At 38.0% G+C, this 15,047-nt stretch overlaps 1 long non-coding RNA gene across 1 annotated transcript in view; it reads left to right on the top strand.

Moving 5' to 3' along the window:
- Nucleotides 1-1,235: 1,235 nt before the first annotated feature.
- LOC105887019 overlaps nt 1,236-15,047 on the top strand; it is a 73,900-nt gene continuing 60,088 nt past the window's right edge. The window contains exons 1-2 of the long non-coding RNA XR_001161308.2: nt 1,236-1,292; nt 8,656-8,784. This is a non-coding gene — a long non-coding RNA (uncharacterized LOC105887019). The remainder of the gene's footprint in view (nt 1,293-8,655; nt 8,785-15,047) is intronic.

Raw genomic sequence — 15,047 nt, 5'->3', positions numbered from 1 at the left:
AAGGATCTTCCTTCTCTCCCCCTCGCCTCTCTGTAATCCATGGTCCATAAGGCAGTCAAGGTGACTTTTGAAAAGTGTGATTGATACCAATTTAAAAACCTTCCAGGACTTCACACCCCACTTTGAATGAAATTCAGCCTCTCTCCTGGTCTGGCTGGCTCTTCTTGTTACCTTCTGGGGATCCCGTCTGTCCCACTTCTCAACAAGCCCCAGCCCCAGTGGCAGCTCCTTGTATCTTGAGCAGGCCAAGGCCATGCATAATTCCTTGAACCTGCTATTTCTTTGTTTTGAACTGCTTGTCCTCTACAAGTGTAAATGCCTGGCTTCATCTTCACCTTTAGGTCTCTATTCAACTCATCACTTCAGACTGGCTTTTCTGAACATTTAATCCAAACCAGACCTCTCACCCTCAGCCTTCATCTTAGCATCCTGCCTTATTATTATTTTTTTTTTATAACATTCATCACTAGTTAAAAGTACAGGACAGATTTATCTGCTTACATGTTCATTTTTTACTGCCTCAATAGAATTTAAGCTCTCTGAGGACAAGGACTTTCTCTTATTCAGCTACATGGCCTAACCTTGAATACAGTGCTTAGAATTTAAACAAGCACTCAGGAAAAGCTGTTTGAAGACTGAATGAATGAAAAGTAGTTTTCCATGGGATTTCACATGTTGGATCTCATTTGGAACATGGAATGTGGTTGGAGGGGAAAAATGTATTATTCTCTGATTCACTGGCCCTTCCTTAGGCATGATCTCAAATCTTGCTCTTTCATGAGCAGATAATGAGTGATTCCACAGGAAGACATAGTCTGTGGTATTTCTGGACCTCTATAACCTCCCACATGAGGGCAGGAAGAAGTTTCAAGCACCAGTGGTACGTGCAGAGAAAGACAGCTCTGATACACAGCAGTGCATCTTTCTGGCATAGAACTTGGCTGAGTCATTTGAGTGGTTCCGTCCCTGTGCACGGGGAGCAGCACTGGGCTCAGAATCCGATGTGAGCTCAAGTCCTGTCCTTGACCCCTGGGCCTGCTTTCTGATCTGTGAAATGCAAAAGATAATAAAAAGAGCTAATCATTTTTTTTATGAGTGTTCCAAGCCCTATGTAAACATTTGCATGTATGATTTTGTTTAGTTCTTACGATAATCCCCCCTGACGTCAGTACTATTGCTACACTCCTCTCCACCCCACCCCCAGGCTCTAAGCACAGGAGGGATTTGGTAATTGTGGTAACTGTAGAAGGCATGTGCGTAAGCCAGTGACAGAGCTGGGATTGAGGCCTCATGTAAGTTTGAACTTTCAATTCATGTTCTTAACAGTTGTATTATGTGGTTTTACCCCTCCATGTGGTTGGGAGAACAAAATGAAGTCACTATGTGACTCTATTCTCTTGTCATTGTCATTAACACGTATAACAATTTCCCCGTTAGACTCAGGGAGTCTGAAGGTCACAAATGCTTCCTAATTTACCTTTGTGTTTCTGGCATCTGGTGCAGATAAAGTGTTTAAAAATATATCTATCTCTTTTTCCTCACTCTCTTCCTTGGTTTCTTTCTCTTCTGGTGACAGAAATTGCATTTGCCACAACCCACAGGGTCATAACAAAGGCATTCCTGGGGAAGGAGTGAGAAGCAGAGAGCGTGGCTTGGCACACTCCTCAACTCTCTCTTTCAACCTGCTGATAATCCACACTGCAGCTCTGCCTCCTGTAAATCCAGCGTTGCCAAGAACTTTGTGTGATTCCCATGACAGGTTAGGGTAAATGCTATGTTTAGAACACAATGGTAAGTAGGCAGTCGATACAACCTAAAATTCTGGGAAGTATCATTAGTTTTGCCTGAAGCATAGGGCTTGGATTCATTAACTTTACGAAGTATAAGAACAAACCCCTGTTTACACAATGTACTAAAATTTAACCAGGTTAATTTCACGTAAGGGAAAAGGGCTTTGTGATTCCAGGAGCAAGAGGTAGGGATTCAACAAATACCATAGGGGGAAAAATACCATAGGCAGAACAATACCACAGGATGTACAAGTTTTAGAAAAAATATATATATTATTTAGTGCCATCTACTGTTGCAGTTATGGGGGGAAACATTGAGTTCTTACTTACTTGGTTCTATGTTAGAGCCTCAGAAAAAATGTGAACAGCTGTTCCCAGCTATATGTTTGTTGTTTATTCTTGTTTCAAGCTTATAATTTGTGTTATATGTAATTTCTCTTTGGATCCTTTTATTTATATGGGTAGTAAATTACAAAGTGGGAGTCAACATACTGGGGTGAATGAATAATTCTTGGGGGCTAGAGAACTGCCACTCAGTTTGCAGATAGAAGCAGATACCATTTCAAGAGCATGAAATGGAATGCTTTCCATGAGTGGATTGGACGGTCAGGAGCAAGATTGAGGAACAAAAGCCAAACCTCGAAATTCCCTCATTAACTGGTAATCAGAATCAGGTTGTATAGAAGCAGACTGGCAAGAAAACGGGCTGATACAACAAAAGAAAAATAAGTTTCAGGAGTTTTGATTTGTTTACCTTGGTTGTCCTCTGCCCTTTAACTGACCTTGACTCAAGAGGCAGTGGGGATCCTCACAGCTAATCTATTCCCTAAGCCAGTGGTTCCCACCCTTCCTAATGCCATGGCCCTTTAATACAGTTCGTGTGGGTCATGACCCACAGGTTGAGAACAGCTGAGGGCCTAAGCAAATATGACTTTCACTTCAGTTAAAGGAAGATGATCCTAGGAAGGGAGAGGACAGGCCAACCCATCTGTTTTTTTACTAATTTTATTTCTTGGTCTATAAATGGCCATTACTTGGGAAATCAAATTCTGAAAAGGTAGCAACTGTAGGAAAAGGCGGACAAATTTACTTCTTTATGAAGGGATTTGCTCGTGTCATTTGAAATTCTTTAAACTTTACAAATCCACATGGAGCAGGCCTACCGTGCACAGCACTTGGCAAAGAATTGTAGGGCTGGATGGACACCCAGAGGTTACCTAGAACATTTCCTTAATTTAACAGCTGAGGAAAGGAAGACTCCAGAGAGGAAAAAGAAACTGATTGATGTCACATTCTCATCCCACAGCAGAATTATGACTTGAGCCCAGTTTACTTTGTTCCTTATCCTCTTCAAGTTCTCATTTTCTTTTTTCTTTCTTTCTTTTTTTTTGAGACAGAGTCCTACTATGTCACCCTCGATAGAGTGCTGTTGCATCATAGCTCACAGCAACCTCTAACTCTTGGGGTCAGGAGATCCCCTTGCCTCAGCCTCTCAAATAGCTGGGACTACAGGGGCCCGCACAACACCCAGCTGTTTTTAAAGACGAGGTCTCATTCCAGCTCAGGCTGGTCTTGAATCTGTGAGCTCAGGCAATTCACCCGCCCTGGTCTCCCAAGTGCTGGGATTACAGGCATGAGCCACTAAGCCTGGCCCTCAAGTTCTCATTTTCTGAGATCACCGTCACTGATTTTCAATTCTTCACTTCATGGAAGGTCACTCAACTAGCATATTGCAAGGTATATTTTTTGACTGAATGTACCAGTCTTTCTAACACCATCACTTTTCGTACTGGATTTTTAAAAATAATAGTCAACAAGAAAATGTAGGATGTTAAATTCGAAGTGTGCCATGGTACCTTTTTGCCTCTAGACTTTGTGCTACAAAATGGCATCCTAATTTCTGGTCTTAGAATGAAAAGATTTCATAATAATAACGAGTTTCAAGGTGATCCACAGGAAGAATCTCAAGCCATTCTGCTGAAGGAACTGATTTTTTCAGAGTTGTCTCTTTTGTTCTGAAAGGAAACAGCTTGGATACCAGTCTCACTGGAAATGAGCACCATATTAATTATGAGTTACAAGCAATCTACACACAGGAACAACAAAACTGGATTTTGACATGATTGTTAATTACCCCAAAGCTATTTTTTAGTACTTGACATTATTACTATTCTACAGTCACTGTAAGAAATCGAAGAAAAACTAATCCCCTTCAGCATATACTGAGAAAGAAATATACTGAGATTTGTTATTTTAACATATCTTCCAATGCTAAAAGATAACAGTAGCATGTTATTCAAAAATCACATCTAAGATTGTTGTCTGGCATTTTTTCTTAATTGTTCATTTAGTGGCAATAAGAAGAAAGAAAGAAAGAAGGAAACAAAGGAAAGAAAGAAAGGGAAAAAAAAGAACAGCACAGAGAGATTCCTGGGGAAAAAGAAACAGGAAGTTGATTCTGAACATGGGGGTTCTTTTATGTTGCAAAAGAGGGCATAATTTGTGGTACCAAACATTTTCTTATAGTTCAAAATGACTGGAGTGCACTGTAGACAGTGATGACCATACGACAAGGACCATAAGATCCTCACCAAGGAGGGAAGAGTCGGTTAAAATAGCGTATTAGTTGAATTTGTTGATAACTAATTTTTCCTGTTATAGAAAGGAATGTGAAGTGACTTATAGTACGTAAGGGCATCAGATGAGGAGTAGGAGGTCAAAGCTCAAGTAGAAAACTCTTTATGAACAAGCTCCCTGTCTGGGAGTTCTTAGGACAGCCTCTCCCCCCTTGACCCTTTCAAGAGAGTTCCTGATGCTTCTTGTGGGTGAATGACATCTATTACTCATACCAGTATGTAGGAGATCTCTTTCTTCCCCTCTTTTCCTCTTCATTTGAATTAAAATCCATACAGTGACATGTATAGATAATAAGCATAAAATTTGTTGTGATATGACAAATGTATACATCTATTTGACCCACCAATTAAGGGATACCCAATCAGGGTATAGAAAATGGAAGTATACAAAATTGGGTATACCTAGACCCAATTAAGGTATAGACAATTTCCAGAAAATCCTCTTGTGCTTGCTACTTCCTAAGAAGTAAATTGTGATTTTAAAAAATTATTTATTTTCTCTGGTTACATAAAAACACTTTGGGGCCCTCCTTTAGCAGATACCAGGGGTATAGAACTTGCAAAACCATGGTGTTTTCAGTGGCTTCGGCTGATTGAATATTTAATAAGTTTCTGGGTTGTAATTATCACTGGTGATGTTAACTAAGCTCTGCAAATAAGAGGACATTGTCAGAGTGCCTTGGGCCTCAGTATAAAACATTTGGTTTACTTTCTAGAGGGGCAATGGCATTGATATATATGGTCTCTAATGCCAAGGGTGTTCCACAGTTATAGGGCAGGAAATACTAAGTATTGTGAGCTGCCTTTCCATGGTATGAAATGACTCTCCTGCTGGTTAAGCAAATCCCCATAACTCTCAAAAGAGGGAACTTAATTTAAGGCAGAATAGGCACTGGGGAAATAAAGTTTCACATGGGCAACTAGGCAGAATTCTGTGTGTTTTTATAGCTGGCTCTTGAACAGTCTTCAGGCTGGATATATCATTCACACCACAGAGCAACCTGGTCACATGCCAGCCATGCTGAAAGTCCCTCAACTGAGGTTTTGTTGAGAGGCTCCCAAATACTGATCTCTAGTAGAGCCTATGGTGACTCCATGACAAGCCGATACTTAAAATGCTTAGTCTCTGAGGACCAGAGCAATACGTAGGCAGCACCTACAGAATTCCACTATCATCACCGGGGCTGTTAAAGCCTTGTTAGGGAAGAGAGGGAGAAAATGAGAGAGAGAGAGAAATTGATTTATCCCGCTTGCTTAAATTAAAGACGCCTTTTCTATCCCAGGGCCTCCTGAGAAACATGAACTTTCTTTAACTGCAGTTACTGCCAGCAGCAAAAGTATCAGCAGGGGAGTTGTTTGGCTGAAACTGGGCTGAGGTGCTATAGTTCATTTTAGATTAATGGGCTTCTCTGGTTTCATTCCCAAAGTTCCCTGCCCTAGTCTTTCTAGTATGTTTTTGCCTACAGATATTGTCATTCGGTCATTCGTTTACCTGGGGCAGATTTTTTTTTTAAGGGGTAAAAAATGAAAGATTAAAGGAGGATAGTTTTCTTCCAGGAGACAGGTCTGATCAAAATTTGTCGGTATATTTGTAGAAACGCCTTGCGTAGCTTTACGAGTACATTCATTATCCAGCCATTAAGGTTAAAAGGAAAATACTTAACCCTATTCAAGGAGTTTTTGAAGGCTGTAGGTATGAAACTTTGAGAATGTTTTTGGCATTATTCATGACATACCTTGGTGTAGGAATACATGTTGTATTGAGATCCTGTCTTTTCCAGCTGTAAATTTCTATGGAGATAAATAATATCAGATTCAGTACTAGGTGTATAAGGTTAAAGTTATAGGATTGGCAATAATGGCAACCTCACACCCACATAGAATTTGCCATCAGTAAATCTTATAATGTGATGTGACTTCTGCTTTTTTTTTTTTTTCAATGATGGAATAGCTCATATAGGCCTACCATTCTGCTTAGATATATCTATAAAAGCTGGATTAAAAAAAAGAAAAGAAAACAACCCCAAACAAACAACAACAAATCTCACAGCTGTTTGAAAGCTCTGGAGCACAGTTACAATTTTAGAGGACAAATAAAACACATGTGGTGATGCCAATATTCCCAGTTTTCTCCTTGAGGCACTTCCTAATTTGTACCAGGTATAGAGCTAAGAAGCCAAGCAGAAAGGTGAGAGCTCATGCATTCTGCAGTGTCACCAGCTTGTGGAGACAAAAATTGGTCCTCAGGGTTATGAAGTGAAGCAGAACTTGAGAGTTTAAGGTCCCACAGGAAAGGGACCAACAGAAGTGATTCCGAAGTTCTGCGCAGGTTTTACCCTGAAAGCATTTGCAAAATCCTAAACTGCCTAAGGTGAAAGCTGAGCTGAAAGAAAGTAGCAGCTCGAAGCTAAGACGTTAAGCTCGAGTTTTTAGTAGGCTCATGATGCTGGCAAGACAGAATTGGAATTATAGGACACTTCGAAGGAGGACTCCTAGTAAGCATGCCAGGATCCCATTTGAGAGGCCTGTGTATGTGCTGGGAATAAAGCAAAAACTAGAAATACACCAGATCTCACAAAAACAGAAACTCTGGCTTGACTCTTGTCAATTCTTGATCAGTTCAGGGTGATCTGCTCTTAATTAAACCGCCTACCAGGAAAAATGAAATTTTCTATGAGGAAAAGAACAATACCAGAGCCTCTGTATTAGAGTTCAGTCATAATGTCCAGCCTTCATTCAACATTGCTGGATGTGTTAGAAGACAGAGCAAAATAAGTCTCAGCTAAGGGAGGGAAGGAAACATCGACAGAGAGGGTCGTAGGAGATCCATGTATCAAAATTATTAGTCATGACAATTAAAATAATTGCAGTATATGTTTAAGAAGTTATGTGAGAAAAAAGTGCAGCTCATCAGAAAACATGAATCTATATAAAAGAATCAAAATCCAATTCTAGAGTTCAAAAAATTAATAATGGAATTTAGAAATTAATATGTGAGTTGAAGAGCAGATTAGATACAGGAGAAGAAATGATTGGTAAACTGGTGGGAAAAAATGTCTGTAAGGAATATCTCACTAAAGCATGAAAATAAAAGTGTTAAAAAATCACAGAAAAAAGCTCCTAGAACGAAGACAGCCGTAGTAACAACACGATAAGAACAACAACAAGATAAAAGGTGGGCGCTGCCTTTGGGATCAGGCAATTTGTGGGAACTTGAGAAATTTTAGGTAAGACTGAAAAAGTAATGAGAAGGTTGTTGGAGACTGAAGAAAAGTCAGCCCGTGTCGTATAGTGTCAAACATCTGTCACCTCTCACCAATAATAATGTTGGACGTAGGAAATGTACTTTTTTTTTCATTTTTTTATTAGATCATAATTGTGTACATTAATTCTATCATAGGATACAGTGTGCTGCTTCCATATGCAGTTTGGCAAACTCTCATCCAACTGGCTAACATAGCCATCACGTCTTTCTCATAATTGTTGTGTTAAGACATTTATATTCAACCTTTAGACAAATTCACATGTACCCTAATAGGATAGATCATAGGCGTGATCCCCACGATATCATTCTCTTCACAAACTGATGGAGCTAGGTTAGGACGTTGATCGGCAGGGTGCTGAAAGTGTTACTTGGTTTCTTTGACCTGCATCCGATAAAATACAAGAAAAGAAAGATGAATTAAGGAAAAAACTTTGACTTTACCAGAAAAATTTGAGGACATAATTTAACATCTTAAATAATGAATGATATTTGGTAATTTAAATAACTGTGACCTTTTTCTCCAGACTGGATGGTGGTGCCCACGTATATTAGGGCATGTATCCAATAAAAAGCTTATCTAAATTTTAAGATCAAGGCAAGAGGGAAGCTGTGAGATTCCCTATGATGACCTCAAAAGAAAATTTCAGGTGGGAGCAGACTGGACCTTCTTGCTCACTGAAAAGAGATTCCAGTAATCTTGGATGTATGACCTGTAAATATTCTCTGCTAAATAAAAGAATTTTTGAATATCTTAAGAATATTATTTTACCCACACCCCAATAAAAATGGAAAGATATACTTTCCAAAAATGGAAAGAGTACTATGTGTCTTAAAGAAATGTGTGGCTATGTTTAGTAAAGCGGTTTATCATCTGATAAACAAATCCACTAAGACTTTAAGGGAATTTTACCTGCTTAGATGGATGGTTCTCTGAAAACATGTCTCTTGGCTCCCAACCTTCTAGGAGCGCTGAGGAAGCTCAGAAAACTACTCAGCTACAAATCTTACAAATCTTAAGAAAAAATGTGGATGACTCAGAAAGTAGAACTAACATTCCAGAGGACAGACCCCGAAGATATGGAGACTTATTTTGGTGAGTAGGACTAGGCCATAAGCAACCAGTATTCCTGGTTTTCAGAGAAAGAAATTAGTGGCACGTGTTTAGCTGAGTCATTAAACTGCTTTGGACAAGTAATTATTACGAGTTTCCCATTCTCTTACTTTTAAAAACACAGCGTCTATTGTAGCTATTCTGTCCTCATCTCTTCACTTTGTGTTGGGTGTATGGAGGGTAAATACCTTGTATTTTTTGGTTATTATTTTTAATTTTAAGAGCTGTAGGAGGTACAGGTGTTTTCTTTTAACATGGATTAATTATATAATGCTGAAATCAGAGCTTTTAGGGTACCTGTCACCGCAATGGTCTATATTATGCCAATAGGTAGATTTTCATCCCTTACTACCCTACCATTTTCCTCCCTTGCAGATTTCAACATCCATTACATTGCTTTATGACCATGTATACTCCTTATTTAGCTTCCACTTATAAGTAAGAACATGTGGAATTAGTTGTTTCACTCTTGAGATACCTTACTTAGGATAATGGTCACCAGTTTTATCTAAGTGGTGCTAAAGACATTCTTTCATTCCTTTTTATGATGAGCTGTACTTCAAGGCAGATATATACTACATTTTCTTTATCCACTCTTCTGTTGATGGGAACTTAGGTTTATTCCATATCTTTGCAAATGTGAATTGTGTTCTGTAAACATTGAGGTGTTGCTTTTCTTCCCTTCCCTTCCCTTTACTCCCCTCCCCTCCCCTCCGCTTTCCTCCTCTTTCCTCTCCTCTCCTCTCCTCTCCCTCTTCTCCCCTCCTCTCTCCTCTTCTCTCCTCTTTTCTTTTTTTTTCCCCAGTAAAACAACTTTTTTTCCTTTGGGTAGATCCTGAGTAGTGGGATTGGTAGATTGAATAGTAAGTCTACTTTGAGTTCTTAGAGGGCTCTGCATACTGTTTTCCATAGAAGTTGCACTAGTTTACAGTGTATGTGCATTCCATTTTCACAGAATCCAGGTCAAAATCTGTTTTTTCACTTTCAGTAGTGACCATTCTGATAGGGGAAGGTGGTATCTCACTGTTTTAATTTTCATTTCCCTGGCAATTGGTGATGTTGAGCATATTTTCATGTTTGCTGGCCATTTGTCTATCTTTGAAAAACAATATCTATTCATGTCTTTTGTTCACTTTTTGATGGGTTGTTTTTTTTCTTGCTGATTTCTTTGTAGATATGAGATGTTAGTCCTTTATCATATGTATAGTTAGTGAATATTGTCTCCCATTCTGTAGGTTGCCTGTTTACTCCATTGTTGAGGATTTTTGTATCTATGTTCACGAGGGATATTGGTCTGTAATTTTCTTTTTGTTTTGTCTTTTGCTGCCTTTGGTATCAGGGTAATACTGGAGAGAATGTGGAGGGAGAATGTGTTAGGGAGGATTCCCTCTTTCCTAATGTACGGAACAGTTTCATTAGGATGGGTCCCAGTTCTTTGTAGGTCTAGTAGAGTTCAGATGTGAATTCATCTGGTCCTGGGCTTATTTATGCTGAGAAATTTTTTATTACTCTTCTTACTAATCTGTTCAGGATTTCTACTTCTTCTTGATTTGGGCTTGGGAGGTGTGGTGTATTTCCAGAAATGTATCCATTTCCTCTAGGTTCTCTAGTTTGTGTGCACAGAGGTTTGCATAGTAGTCACAGATGATATTTATATTTCTGTGTTATCAGTTGCAATGTCTTCTTTTTCATTTCTGGCAGAGCTTATATGAATCCTTCCTCTTCTATTTTTGATTAATCTCACTAGGGATCTATTCACTTTGTTTAGTTTTTCAAAGGACCTTTTTTTGTTTGTTTGTTTCATTGATGCTTAGTATTGATTTTTTGGTTTTCTTTTCATTTGGTTCTGCTCTGATTTTTGTTATTTCTTTTCTTTTCCTGGCCTTGAGTTTTGTTTGTTCTTATTTTTCTAGCTCCTTGGGGTATAACAGTAGGTTGTTAATGTCTGATCTTTCTGTCTTTTTTATGCAGGCCTTTAGTGCTATAAACTTTGCTTTTAGCAGTACTTAGGCTACATACCTGAGATTTTGAAAGTTTGTGTTGCCTTTGTCACTCAACTTAAAAATATAATTTTAAGGGCTTGGCATAGTGGCTCACACCTGTAATCCCAGCACTCTGGGAGGCCAAGGCAGGTGAATTGGTTGAACACAAGAGTTCAAGACCAGCCTGAGCAAGAGCAAGACCCCAGTCTCTAAAAAATAGCCAGGCATTGTGGCAGGTACCTGTAGTCCCAGCTACTTGGGAGGCTGAGGCAAGAGGATTGCTTGAGCCTAAGAGTTTGAGGTTTCTGTGAGCTATGATGCCATGGCACTCTACTAGGGGCAAGAAAGTGAGACTTTATCTTGAAAAAAAATTTTTTTTTATTTCCATCTTGGTTATTTCACTGACTCAAAGATTGTTCAGCAGCAGGTTTTTAAATTTTCATGTACTTGTGTAGTTTTAAAAGTTCCTCTTGGAATTAATGTCTAGTCTTATGTCACTATAGTGTGAGATGATACATGGTATAACTTTGATTTTTATAAATTTGGTGAGATTTGTTTTGTGGCCTGATTTGTGATCTACCTTGGAAAATGTCCCTTGTGCTGATCAGGATTTATATTCTGCAGTTTTAGGGTAGAGTGTTCTATAAAGATCCGTGAGGTCCGTTTCTTCCAAAGTCCTGCTTAAATGTAGTGTGTTTTTGTGGATTCTCTGCCTTAGTAATCTGTCTAGTGCTCTTAGTGGTTATTAAGATATTGGTGTTTCTTTCCTTAGCTCTAGTAGCTCTTTCCTTAGCAATCTGTTTTGTGAATCTGTGAACTCATATGCATATGTATTTATGACTATGATATATTTTTGTTGAATTGATACTTTGTCATTATATAATGACTATCTTTGTCTTTTTTGAGTCATTATTGATTTAAAGTCTTTTATTTGACATGGGAATGCTTTCTGCTTGCTTTTATTATTCATTTGTGTGGAATATTTGTTTCCTCCCTTTTATCATAAGTCTATGAAAATCTTTGTGAGTTGAATGGGTTTCTTGTAGATAGCATATATTTGGGTTTAAAAAAAAATTTTTTTTTTTTTTGAGGCAGAGTCTCACTATGTCGCCCTTGTGCCATGGCATCACAGCTCACAGCAACCTCAAACTCTTGGGCTTAGGTGATTCTCTTGCCTCAGCCTCCCAAGTAGCTGGGCCTACAGGCTCTTGCCACAATGCCTGGCTACTTTTTGTTACAGTTGTCATTGTTGTTCAGCTGGCCCAGGCTGGTTTCAAACCTGCCTGCCTTGGTATATGTGGCTGGTGCCATAACCATTGTGCTACAGGTGCTGAGCCAGGGTTTTTAAAAAATTATTTAGCCAATCTATATTTTTATGTAGGGCATTAAAATCATTCACATTCAGTGATAGTATTGCTATGTGAGCTACTGTTTGGTCATCTTGTTGCCTGTTACCTCATTACTCTGTTCTCCCTTGTGTTACTGTTTTATGAGAGCTGTGAATTTTAACTTTTGAGTGTTTTACACTTGTGGATTTTGAGTGTTCTCTTTCATGTACAAACATTTTTAAGCATTTCTTATAGGGCAGGTCTAGTAGTAACAAATTCCCTCAGTGTTTGCTTGTCTGGGAAAGACTTTATTTCTCCTTCATTTATGAAACGTTTGCAGAATACAGAATTCTTAACTGACTTTTATTCTGTTTAAGAAAACTAAAAATGGGAACTCAATCCCTTCTGGCTTGTAAAGTTTTAGCTGACTGGTTGACTACAATTTCATAAAATACCTTACACCATAGGCACTCAGATAAATGTTTCCCACATACTTACCCTCTGAAATAACAAATGTTATTATTATTATTTAAGATAGAGTCTCACTCTATTGCCCAGGCTAGAGTGCAGTGGCATCAGCCTAGCTCACAGCAACCTCAAACTCCTGGTTCAAGTGATCCTACTACCTCAGATCACCAAGTAGCTGAGACTATAGGCACCTGCCACCACACCCAGCTAATTTTTCTATTTTTAGTAGAGACAGAGTCTCACTCTTGGTCAGGCTGGTCTTAATCTCCTGAGCTCAAGCAATCTGCTTGCCTTGGCCTTCCAGAATGTTAGGATGATTACAGGCATGAGCCCATGTTTGTTGTGTTAAGCTAGTAAATATTAAAATAATCTTTTATGAAGTGAGCAATAACTAAGATAACCTAATTAGCTATTATCTTATAGGTCCTAGAATATGCAATAAAAGATGCCATCATTTATTATCTAAAAAATAGGTATATTTATTATAATTACAGGTTATGAGGTCAATATACAAAATCAATTGCATTATATTTATATTGATATAGGCATAAATATGTGTTAGCAATAAGTGATTCAGAAATAAAATGTAAAACTGCTCAAGAAGCCCTGATAATGAAGGAACATAAAGCACTAATTGATAAATTAGATTCATAAAAATTAATAATTTTACTTACCAAAGGACATCATTAAAAGAGTGAAAGCTGGCTATAGCTTGAAAAAATATATTTTAATACAAATATATAAGAAATTTATGAAAATAGGCTTGGCACCTGTAGCTCAGAGGCTAGGGTACCAGTCACATACACCAGAGCTGGCGAGTTTGAACCCAGCCCAGGCCTACCAAACAACAATGATAACTACAAGCAAAAAAATAGCCAGGCATTGTGGCAGGCACCTGCAGTCCCAGCTACTTGGGAGGCTGAGGCAAGGGAATTGCTTAAACCCAAGAGTTAGAGGTTGCTCTACTGAGGGCAACAAAGTGAGACTGTCTTAATTAAAAAAGGAAAGAAATTTATGAAAATAAATAAAGAACACATATGAACTAAAACCGGGACAATTCCCCCCTTTTAAAATAGACAAGTCTTAAATAAGCACTTCACAAAAAGATATCCAAAAAGCAAATAAATATATAAAAATTGCTTAACATTGTTAGTCACCAGAGAAATGCATATTAATACTCCAATGAGATACCATTGTATATCACAGAATGAATAAAATTTAAAAAAAAACCATGAAAATTGCAATACCAAATTACAGTGACAGTGTAGAAAATGTAATTCTCATATATTACTAGTAAAAATCTAAATTGAGCCTGGTGTATAACTTACACTTGTAATCTCAGCATAACTGGGAGGCTGAAATGAAAAAGGATCATTTTAGGCCAGAAGTTTGAGAACAGTCTGGGGAATATACACAGTGCCTCTAAAAAAAAAAAAAAAAAGCCTGATATGGTAGCCTGTGCCTATACTATGGCTCTAATTACTCAGGAGGCTCAGAATGCTTGAGCCCAGGAATTCAAGGCTGTAGTGAGCCAAGTTCATGCCACTGCATTTCAGCCTCGGTGACAGAGTAAGACCCTATCTATAAAAATATATATATATAACACATTGTTGGCAGTATCAAAATTCTCCCATGTAGGAATTCCACTTTAATGTTTATACCCCAAGGAGAGACTTACATATGTACATCAAAAGACCTGTGAAAGAAATTTTGTAGCAGCAGCATTATAAGTAAGTTCCACAAACCGGAAGCAGTCAGTGTTAGAATGGATAAATCAATTGTGAAATGTTCCTCCAATGAAATCTTACATACTGAAGAAAATGAGTAATTACTGTTATTAAAAATGTGAATGGATTTCAAAATAATCATGTGGTTGAAAGAAATGAGACATAATAGAATATATAGTATTATCTCATTTTTAAATGTGGCAAACCAGTCACAAAAAATCCACAGTGTTAGAAGTCCAAATAGCTGCAGCCAGGTCCTGGACACACACTCCTACAATCTCTCCAGAGAAGAAAAAATTGCTTGAGCCTAGAGGGGCAGGACTAGCCTGGACAATATAGCAAGACCCTATCTAAAATTTTTAAAAAGAATAATTATTTGTTGTTCATTAGTTTGTAATGACTGGGAGTAAAAATATAAGGGAGACTTTTGAGATGCTATAATGTTTTTCTTATGTAATTAATAGTTATACTAGTGAGTTTAGTTTGTGAAAATACATTCAGATCTACTAATTAATGAACTTTATTAATATACATTATACTTCAGTAAAATGTTGACTTTTTTTTTTTTAGCCTTATAATGTTTTCATATGAAGGAAAATGCATTAAGGCCAAATTCTTCTTGTTAAGATAAACACTTAAACCAAAAGGGGCAGGAAGCTCAGAATGAACAATGTTAAGTAGGTAAAGTGAAGAAAGTAATTGGGGAGGGAACTCTGACAAAATTGGGCCTGGCTGCTTGC

The sequence above is a fragment of the Otolemur garnettii genome, unplaced genomic scaffold, assembly GCF_000181295.1.
Source record: "Otolemur garnettii isolate 467f Iridium unplaced genomic scaffold, OtoGar3 scaffold00002, whole genome shotgun sequence".
Taxonomy (NCBI): domain Eukaryota; kingdom Metazoa; phylum Chordata; class Mammalia; order Primates; family Galagidae; genus Otolemur; species Otolemur garnettii.
The sequence above is the reverse complement of the archived record's forward strand: the minus strand, read 5'-3'. Positions and strand labels throughout refer to the sequence as shown.